Source organism: Urocampus carinirostris, chromosome 7 (genome assembly GCF_059441175.1).
Source record: "Urocampus carinirostris isolate Australia breed hairy pipefish chromosome 7, RoL_Ucar_1.0, whole genome shotgun sequence".
Classification (NCBI taxonomy): domain Eukaryota; kingdom Metazoa; phylum Chordata; class Actinopteri; order Syngnathiformes; family Syngnathidae; genus Urocampus; species Urocampus carinirostris.
In genome coordinates this window covers 22390008-22397819 of record NC_142355.1, presented here as the reverse complement: position 1 = coordinate 22397819, position 7812 = coordinate 22390008, and the positions used below count along the sequence as shown (strand labels likewise).

The 7812-nt window shown below is 40.6% G+C and overlaps 1 pseudogene; it reads right to left on the bottom strand.

Annotated features, from left to right (window-relative positions):
- Nucleotides 1–623: 623 nt before the first annotated feature.
- On the bottom strand, nucleotides 624–774 carry LOC148362693 (U2 spliceosomal RNA; annotated as a pseudogene).
- Between the last annotated feature and the right edge of the window lie 7038 nt (nucleotides 775–7812).

Below are 7812 nucleotides of genomic sequence, written 5' to 3'. Positions count from 1 at the left end.
CCCGCGTCCAGCAAGCACCAGATCGCTGGCACTGACTTTCCTCTATAATTCAATAAACTTGTGAGTAACGTTACGCATCTGGGTCCTCCTTCTGTTCTGGTCCTGACATCGAGTGAATTCTGTGTATAACTTATAAAGTTTTGATTTTTTTATGAAGGAGAACTACTGATTGTTTTTGCTGCATCATTCTGAGGACACATTTTGTTGCGTGAAAACGCTGAAAACGTAGAACTACCATATTTTCCGCAATATAAGGCTTATCCTGCAGGATTGGTCTTTTGCAATATTTGTTTTCACATACAAGGCGCATCAGACTATAAGGCACATATGATTAAAACTATAGTAAGGGCTACGCATACACAATAAATAAAAAAGTAGCATATTTGTGCATTGATGGAATTTACCAGTGTTCGGAATTGCATACCATTGCATGCAACAGTATTCGAACGCAGAACGCGGCAGGGGGGGGATTTTTAAGGGTTATTGATCTATCTTCGTTATTCATTATCCATTATCCGTTATCGGTCAGTTCATAATACGCTACAAAGCCTAGGAGCCGGGACTCTTACTCTCAGCCAAAAGGCCAAGCTAAGGTCCTAGCCTTAAAGCCTTGCTGCGATCATTGCGAATGCACCGTTCCCCGAGGTACTGCAATACCGGGCCGATGCGTGGAGTGGACAGAGCAAGCTCTTATTCCATCTCCGGATTGCAAAAATGCTGTCAAAGTGCAAATACACTGTAACTACACTCTTAACTACATAGTACATAATTTCAGGACCGCGGATCCTATCTACTAGACCACAAGGGATAAAAATTACCCTTGTTAAGTTGTATCTTGTCATCACGCTTTTTTTATTCATGGCACCAGATTGTTGCTATTATTATTGGACCAAGCTATGAGAATATTGTCAGACATTAAACAGTGCGTGGTACAGGAAAGGTTGGGGACCACAGAAATACTGTATTGTATTGCCAACTCACAGAGTCTTTATGAAGCTCACACGGTTATGAACTGAATGGAAAGAAAAGCATTGTGGGAAGTAATTCTGTTGTCCTGTAAGATCTAATTAATGTATGGCTGCATGTATTCAAAACGTTTTTTCACAATGCTTAGTTGAGCTGAGAAAAAGTATAACAAAATGTTACACCGATATTTGATCGCGGTCCCTTTTCTCATTACTCTAAAAATAGTGTGACAACGGGATAAGACCAAATGCTATTTCTTGTGTTGTCGGTATCCCCAGTGGACAGTTGGATAGGATAGCCGGGTTCAATTTCCCTTGAATTATATGTCATGCAATTGTGAACCACGACCCATGTCCCCAGTGACCTGGTGTTTAGGATTCACTGCTCTCCGGTTTGGTCCCCTTTGTCACTATTGTTATGCTGTCGTGACCAGCAATACAATGTATCAACTGATAAATAACTGCACAAATATGGATGGTAACACATTTTGTCCCCGTATAAGGTGCACCGGATTATAAGGCGCATGTTTGAAATCCTGACCAATTAGGGAGTTTTGAGTGCACTTTATAGTCTAGAAAATATGGTCGTCTGCCCAAAGGAATCGTCTCATTTTGATGCGATTGCAAATCACTTCCCCTTCAGTGCTCCATTTAGTCCCTCGCACGTGCTCCGGCCATAGCTGGGCAGCCTTTGTGGATGCCTCGCCAGACGGCGGCAGCGATAGCTCCACAAATAGACCCGTCCTCGGGCTCACAGGGGAGCACGAGCCCCACTTATGTGCCTCCGATTTGGTGTGTGCCTTGGGCCAAAACAAGTTAGCCGAGAACCACGGGGAAATCAAATTTGGAATTATTAGATCATCATGAAATGATCCTGAGAGGAGGAGATTTATGACCGCATAAATACATATTGTTAGGGAAATAGGTTGATTTATGACGCTTTGTCCTTTGTCAGGCAAGACGCAGACAGATTGTTTCTGTGTGTTTAATAGACGAGGCGGGGTCCTTTGGACGGATTGTGCCGGCTTGTGACAGGATGACGGTAAGAGAATAGAAGTAGAAGGGACATCTCGTGATCCGGAGCACACCGCACCGTTTGTCAAACATAAGGGAGGCAGTTGGTCTTTTGTGGCTGCTAATGGAACAGGCCTACTGGCGGATATTGATGACGTGAGTGCAGACTGAAGCGAAAAGATGAATTGTGAGGTGCCTGTGGCTGTATGCTCTTTGTTCCTTTCAAGCTAAAGCTTAAAGATGTCAAGTTAGCGTTTTGTAGTCAAAGATTTGGGACGAGCGTTTTGTATTATTGACAAAACACGCACAAAATGAATATCTTTCAATGGCAAAATCATTAATGACAGAGTGGACCTTGAATGTGGGGAAGCTTTTTTTTACATTAAGGTTTTTATTACAATACAACACAAAACAAAAAGATGTCTGTCCTTCACAGAAAACATTGACAAAATACACGACTGGTGTTTTTATAGGAAACGGGTATGGTTTGAAAGAACGAGGCATCAGTGGTCCAGTGGAATCCGATTTTTTTGTTCTTAATGCGGTTGAGAAAATGGTCGTAAAACTTTTTTCTGGACACTTTTTACCATGGAGGAGGACCTCCTGAAGCGCATATTCTAAACATAAGTTAAATTTAACTTTATTTATCCATGTAGAGCATATTTTTTCATGAAATGTTTATATTTTAGTACGAAACAATACAGTTTACTTATGCAAGCATTAAACATACTAATATAAACCTTAAACATACATTCCATACAAAATATAGCACTGAAGCAACTTACGAACGATCGTCTGTACTTTCAAATTTGGACGAAATAATGCATTGGTTTTACTTCATCAGAACATACTGTTATTGGCCCAAAACAGAAAGCACACGTTTTGGTTATTTTGGACCGAAATTTTACAAGTGCTGAAAACTTGGTGCATCCCTATTGATTGTACGTACTTTACCTCATTCTCTGCCAGCCCGGTTTAAAAAGTCTTTAAGGCTGTCGATTGAAAGAGTATTACATTTGAAGTATATTATGGTTAAAGGGACATGGTGTATGATTTCATGCCTCCTAGTGGTAAAAAACATCATTCATTAAAAAAATCAAAATTTATTTGTACAATAAGCAAAAATATCTGAACGATCACCTTAACATGCAATATTTTTAAATACTTGTGGGTCAAGAAACAAAACATGATGTCACGACCAGAACGCAATCAGGACGCTAACCACAAGTTTATTGAGATTGACAGGAAAGGCAGCGCTCGCAATCTGGTGCTCGCTGGATGTGGGAAGCAAGCCGCTCATAGAATCGGAACGTGCTCCGAATGCGGAAGTGGATCTTCCGGAGATCGCAGGGTCGTGGACGGAAAAACAGGTCGTAAGCCGGGACGGGAGATCAAAACGTGGTCGGGGTCAAATAACAGGTTGTAGCCGCAGACAAATGGGGAAATCAGGAACGGACGGGTGAAAAAAGCGTGACCGACAGGAGTCAGAGTCAAAATGCTTGACTTTTAGGAACAGAGGTTTGTTGACTGACTGACAACAGGCGAGTTAAAGGACTGAGCTTAAGTAGGACGGGGAACCAATCAGGTAGCCAGCAGGGGCTGGCGCCAAACGAGCGGGCACAGTTAAAATAATCATTCATCATGACACATGAGGGCTCACCTATAGGGATTGTCCACCATCTTTCTCCTCAGGGTACCTCCCAACAAAAACAAACAAACAAAGAAAGACTGTCCCCCCCAAAAAATGGGAAGAAAAATGGTGCAGTTTGTTCCCTTTGAGTCTCCGTAGTTTGTATTCTTCCTTGTGCTTTGTAGCGCTCGTTTCTGGTTTCACCACACAGTACGGCAACAACTGGTAGTCAATCATTACAGAGTAACGTTTTGAACGGAAATAAATTTAAATACACTGTACGGACAATGGTGAACTGAAATTGATTTTTTGACGTAAGCAAATTGGTTCAACATTTTAAACTTTGTCAGCAGGATAAAGTAGAAAATGTTTTCCTCATTTCACTTTAACCTTCAATGCTTCACACCTGGAAACGCGTTCATGTCAGCATGTCTCCGTTAAGAACCGGGAGAGAATCTTCACTTGGTTTTGGAGCGCACGATGGTGGGTGGTGATACCGCCAACGATTGAGTCAAACATCCATCTGTGGAGTGACTCCTGTGACTTTAGCTTTTTTATCCTCCATTTAGATATATTTGATCTATCTTGGCTTTGCAGACACAGTTTCTTCTCATGACTCTTTCTGTCCTTGACTCGGCCCTCTTTATCACTCTTGTTGCTCGGTCATCAATCTCTGTGGCGGTCTAAATGATCATACAAAAAGGGCGAACGGTGTTATTTATTTCCATTTGACTTCAATTTCTATGCACACATGCAGGTTGGATTCAGCCTTATTGCACCCAAAACCTCTAAATATTTCATAGCTTGCAATCCTGGCTCCGGTCTCAAGGGCGTTTCAGTGCCTTCCCGAAGACGGAGGCCTCGGGGCAAGGAGCCTTTGAGTAACTCTAGCAGAATGGGAAAATCCTGAGACACAAGAAAGGGCTTCAAAGCCTCACAACATGATTAAAGTGGTCTCTCCATCGGTAGACTCTGTGCCTCCAGGACTCACCGACACAGCTTCAATCAACAGGCAATTCAAGTCATGTTTATTTGTATAGCTCTTAATCCCAAGGAGTCTCAAAGGGCTGCAGAGACTGCAGATTATTGCAAACCACAGACTATTATGACACCATCCCCTGATCTAAAACCTACAAGAGGGCAAGGAAAAATTCAGAAACCTCAGCAAAATTAAAAAACCTTGAGAAGGGCCCACACATGAGGTAATCCCCCTTCCAGGATGAACAGGCTGCAACAGATGTTGCAATAACAAATAATATACAGATTTTGTCTACATGAAATATAGGTCATTTAAAAGCTATAGGATAGAAGTGTGTTGTCCGTAAAAATCATCCAGTAAGGTATATATTGGCGTGTTTCTGCGTGGTGTAAGTTTATTTTCACCCATCTACTTTCTGCTTATAAAGCTGCCTGCCTGATAATTTTTATAAAAAAAAGTCCGAGATTCACTTCAAAATCGTTTGGCAAGGTAGGATCCTAACAAAAACATGCTAGCAATTCATCTATTCTTTTATACTTTAGCCTTTACCATTGCTTCTTTGGATGTTCCGCATTTTTGAAGTGGCTTAATTAAAAGTTTGAGTACTACTGAGTACTTCAGTAAAGTTGTTCGCAAATCTGATGCGATATTATTCTTGTTAATTTTGATAAAGAAAAAGACTATTACCCTATATACTCGCAAAAGAAGCCAACATTTAATGGCACCTTTCCCTTTTCCCAACCTGACTGAACATTAAGCCCGAAGCACAACAAGATGTGAGTGCCTGTGCCATGCAACCCTCCATCAGCAGAGAGGCCCGATAGTATACACTGGTTTACCCCCTCCGCATCATATGCGTCAATATCAGTCATTCTTAACTATTCTTCGCCATTCATATCTATTCATTCCACACACTATTGAATCAAGTAAATTAACCGACCTAACATCCAGAGCACGGTTTACCCTATCCATCCAACAGTATTAGTACCTTCCTCTCATTCTATTTCCCACCACATCTGCACTAAATACTTTTAGTCAAACGGCTTTCATCCATTCTTTCCATATGTGAAAAGTGTCTCCGAAAATTTTCATCAACCCTCTCAACAAGCTCACTCACCACACCAGTTTGCCTTCTTTCCTCATTCCTTAACCTATCCAGTCGTGTCACTTCACACATATTTCGCAAAAATCTCATTTCAAAGACATTTAACCTATTACGCTCATTTACACTCAAACCCCGTGCCTCTGAGCCATTCGTCACTGTTGGTACCACAACACATTCAATCCTCGATTTGCATTCATTCGCAGATCTCTACATTCGAACAATCCGTTCAGCACACCCATTGCCTTGCACCCTTCACCCACCCTCTTCTTCAGATCCTCCTCCGAAACACCCTGCTGCCACACACAAACCTAAATACTTACAAACCATCTACTTCCTGCAAGTTTACACCATTCAACCTGCATAAGTAAAACATTATTTTCCCCTCTTGACTTTTTAGAGTCGGATGGTTGAATGTTTCCAATCGTGGCCAACCACAAATTTGGATGACACAAAGGCTGGTAAAAAATTGGCAAGTTATTGCCTGCAAAACAAAAATTGTTCTGTATCTGGTTTTACTTACTTTTGATGTGGTTTCTGCGCTTAACTACCTAGAGGTCAATAAGTCCAAGTGTTGGAAGGTTAAACCAGAACGGTTTTTTAGCTTGAGTGAAATTGTGTTGCTTTTTTGCCACAATAAACTAGATTTATATTAGCAACATATTAGATATGAATCACTGTGAAACTTGTCTTGGGATCAAGAGGTCGCAGGTTCGATTCCCGGCTCCCCCGTGTTGTATGTCGAAGGGTCCTTGGGCAAGACACTGAATCCCTAATGCCCCCAATATGCAGGTAGGCGCCTTGCATGACTGCACAGCCACTATTTGTGTGTGAGTGTGTGTGTGAATGAGTAAGTGTGAAGCACACTGTAAAGCGCTTTGGGAACTCTTCATTGACTTGAAAAGCGCTATATAAATGCAGAGCATTTACCGTTTACCATTTATCTACTTTGTAAGGATTTTAAACTTCCAGATGCTTGTAGTATAGCATGCTCTCCAGGCATTTTATGATATTGAATTTTTATGATTGTTATGATTGTTATTATTTTGACGTGGTAAATGGTGGTATTCAGGCCCCTGAAAACCTTCCTAACAGATAAACTAGGCGCTCTTAAGGGAACAATATGAATAATTTAGCGCCTCCTATTGGTAAAAAAGGTAAGTGATAAAAAGAAACAAAAACAATAAGCAAAATCGATTACGTCAGACAAATGTGCTTTTTTAAAATACCTAAATTGTGGAATTAGCATTTATATTCCACAATACGAGCCTAATGGGAGCTGACATCATTTTCAGGTACTTAAAGAAGCTAAGAAAAAAAAAGGGAAGCAAAATGGTGCGTTTTTGGCACTGTGAGTCTCCGTAATTTGTATTTTTCCTTGCGCTTTATAGGACACGAGGACAGGTGTCAAACTAATGGCCCGGGGGACACATCATTTCTATGCACCCAGCGAGAGCTTAAAATGTTGAGCGTCTAAAAATAAATGGGTTGAAAGAGTGCTTTGACCCAAAAAAACTACATTTCCCACAATGCCCGTCAATTAAGATACCCATAAAGCGACTGCTTAGCGACCCCACACAGCAGGGTTTCCCATATCAATTGAATGAGATGTCAAATGTCTCCAAAATATTAAAAAAATATTTTGTTATATCTAGTTTAAACGTACATACGAGTGTGTAGCAACATCGTTTGATCGCAACCATGATGTTTATGACTTTATGACTAATTAATCAAATCAGAGGTATCTTACATGAAACAATAGTTAAATTTATTTTACATAATATTCAGTTGGATTTGGTTACATTTATAACTTACAGCCATTAAGCTTATGCGGCCCTCGGTGAAAACAAGTTTGACACCCTTTACACTATACAATACATTGATGCTTGAAAACCTTGAAAATGCTTGAATTTTAATATTGTCTTTTCAAGGTTTAAAAAGTATTTGAATTTGGGTGAAATGTGTGTAAATACTTGAAATATCTGCCATGTTTCTCAGCAGTTTGATTCGATGGACAAAGCATCAAATGAAGTAAAATAATGTCAGAAAGAAAAGTAAGTTTTGATACAGTATAGACCAGAAAGAGACGGCAGCGAGACGGGGCTCAGAGACTTCACACTGC